The sequence below is a fragment of the Myotis davidii genome, unplaced genomic scaffold (genome assembly GCF_000327345.1).
Source record: "Myotis davidii unplaced genomic scaffold, ASM32734v1 scaffold197, whole genome shotgun sequence".
NCBI lineage: Eukaryota > Metazoa > Chordata > Mammalia > Chiroptera > Vespertilionidae > Myotis > Myotis davidii.
The window spans coordinates 3,107,954-3,111,322 of record NW_006291549.1 but is presented as its reverse complement, the minus strand read 5'-3'; positions in this window follow the sequence as shown (position 1 = coordinate 3,111,322).

Below are 3,369 nucleotides of genomic sequence, written 5' to 3'. Positions count from 1 at the left end.
CCTAGGGAGGTCACGGTTCGATTCCTGATCAGGGCATATGCCCGGGTTGCAGGTTTGAACCCCAGTATGCGGTGTGCAAGAGGCAGCCGATCGATGATTCTCTTTCTGCACTGATGTTTCTATCTCTCTCTCCTTCTTCCTTCCTCTCTGAAATCAATAAAAATATTTAAAAAAATATTATGGGATAAAACATAAACAAAATATATACTGTGGGAGAAATGCTGTGATAAGGGTAATCACCGAGTGCTATGCAAGCAACCCAGTCTTGGGTCGGAGTGAGGTGGGTGGGTCAAAGACAGTTATTGCTTTAAGACAGAGGGGCTTTGGTTGTTTTCTTGCACTGCTTGGAAGTGCGTCTGGGGAAGATTTGTTTAGCACAGCTGTTGGGGTTGGTCCGAAATTCACAGGGTACTTACCAGATTTCTTGAGAAGAGAGCGAAACTCCAGTTAAGGATGGGAGCTCGCTGCGTTTTGGCTGGAGGACACTAGCAGGCCATGTGGGAACAAGCCCAGTGCAGCTGACACAAACTGCAGCGTGTGAGCGAGAGGAGAAGCTTCCTCTGGTTGTTGGCTCCGTACTTATCATCAGCTTAAATCAAAATCCTGTTTTGTCCCAGGTGGTTGGACCAAAGCCGTATTAGCCTCGAGGGAACTCTTGCTTAAGCAGATACACGCTTGTTTCATGTCGGTCCTACCTCTTACGGATTTGTTGGAACATTTCTCTAATTTTAAAAAAATGTAATCTGCAAAAAAATAGAAAATAGGGTGGTGAATCCCCAAACACACATCTCCCAGTATCAATAATTACCAAGATTTTGCCAAATTCAGTTCATCCATTAATTTCAGACATCATTTCACCCCTACAAACTTCACTGTGCTTCTTTAAAAGTACGAACATTTTCTATGATCGGCGATTGTTAGAGATTTTTTCTTGTGCTTTTTTTCTCCCCAACATTTTGTTATGAAAAATTTTCAACATACAGCAAAGTTGAAAGGATTTTATTTATTTGTTTTTTAAATATATTCTATTGACTTTTTACAGAGAGGAAGGGAGAGGGATAGAGAGTTAGAAACATCGATCAGCTGCCTCCTGCACACTCCCCACTGGGTATGTGCCCGCAACCAAGGTACATGCCCTTGACCGGAATCGAACCTGGGACTCTTGAGTCTGCAGGCCAACACTCTATCCACTGAGCCAAACCGGTTGGGGCAGTTGAAAGGATTTTAAAGTGAATGGCTGTGATTCTGCTGCCTGGATCCTATCATCAACATCAACACATCTCTCCATCTATTCATCCCATTATCATTCGCCCATCAATCCATCTTTTTTATATATTTCAAAGTAAATCACTGAGAGCAGGAGACTTCTCCCCGACATAGTTCAGCCTTCATATCATTTACAACAGTTTTGATATTGGATACCTTTTTCTTCTTTTGAGGTAAATTTATGATGGAATGAACAAATCTGGGGGGGTGTTTGCTGAGTTTTGACAAATTCATGTGCCTGTGTAACCCAAATCTCTGTCAAGATACAGAACCATATGTTCCTGCACCCAGAAGGTTCCTGCACACCCCTTCCTGATCAACACCCCCCTGCCCCACTCCCAGTGGTAAAAACTGATCTGCTTTTTTTGCACCGAGGATTAGTTCCTTCTGTTTTCGAATTTCCTATAAACGGAATCATAAAGTACATACTTTTCCATTGATTCTTCTTTCACTCAGCAAAACGTGCTTGAGATTATCCATGCTGCTGAGACTGTGTTTCTGATGCTGGTTGGCTGCAAGTAGTTACCTTTTCATCGCCAAGTAGTATTCCATCGACTGCTTATACCACTGTTTTTTCTCCCATTGATGGATGCCTGGGCTATTGCTAGTTTTGGATCATATGAATAAGCTTCAGTGATAATTCTTGTTCAACTTCTGTTTTGAGATGCATGTATGGTTTTTGTTTATTTCCTGATAAATTCCTAAGAATGGAATTGCTGGGCTAGGTGGTAGCCCAGTATGTAAAAACTGCCATATACATATTTTGTCAAATTGGTTTGGGCCATTTCACAATTCTGCCAACAATGAATGACAATTCCAGTTGTCCCACTTTGCCAACAGTAGGTTTTGCCAGTCTTTTTTAAATTCAGTTATTGTGGTGCGTGTGTAGTGGTATCTCATGGTGGTTTAAACTTGCATTTCCCTGATGTTATGCACTTTTGTACATATTATTCTCCACTTGTATGTCTTTTTGTGATGTGTCTGTTCAAAACTTTTGATTTTTTTTGGGGGGGGTGTCTTTGAGTTATAGGTGATCTTTATATAGCCTGGATACCAGCTAGAATTTTGTTTCCAAGTGTGCAGCTCATTTATTATTTTAAATGGTATCATTGAACAGGAGTTTTTGGCTTTGATAATGTTTAATTTACTACTTCCTTCTTTTATGGTTATTACTTTCTCTGATCTAAGAAATCTTTGTCTTCCCTTGAGTTACAAAAATATTTTCTTGTGTTTTCCTCTAAAATTTTATAAGTCTAGCTGTCACATTTAGCTCAAATTACGTATGCATGTAATTTGATACCAGACTCAAGGGTTTGGTTTTTAAAACCAATTTCTAGGCTGTGTTTACACAGGAAGAGCCACACAGCAAGGGTAAACAAATATGAGGCTAGCTGCTGCTGGGTTTTCTTTTTAAACAGTTTGTAAGTGTGTGATCAGGCACAAGGGACAGAACTTGCGCGTGTGTGATTCTTGCCCCTGTTCTTGCATGTTTTCAGCAACCATATATTGAGGGCTCACCGTGTGCTATGCATGAGACAGTGGTACCCAAGAGCTGTCTACAGGTAATCAGATTGTACAGGGGCTACAAGCATGTGGTGTGTGAATAGGGGAAGAGCAGAGTGAACATGATGGGGGTCCAGGAAGGCCTCCTTGAAGGAAGGGATGGAGTTTTGGGTACGAATAAGATTCTGGGGAGAGTGTTTTCAGGGCTTGGGGGAGGGAGGGAGGAGACATACAAAGTCAGCACAGCCCAGAGTGGTTCCTGCTCTTCCCCACAGGACAGGTGCTCTAAAAGTTGGGACAAAAAGATGCTTTGGTGACTGGCATGTGTCTTTCCAGGTGTCTCTTCAAGACGCGGTGGGGCCATTGCCAAAATGCCCACCTCTGTCTTCTTGACCAATTGTACCTTCTTGAAGAGGTTTCTCCCATACATTTAAGTATTTTTGCAGAGAAGATACATGTCCTCCACGAGGTCTCTCCGAAGGCCCTGAACATATTCTTTGCTGCTCTCCAGCCCCTCAGTTTCTCCAAGGACCATTCTCTCTGCTGCCTTCCCTCCTGCCCACTGGGCCCGAGAGCGGCCAGTCCCAACAGCCGTTCTCT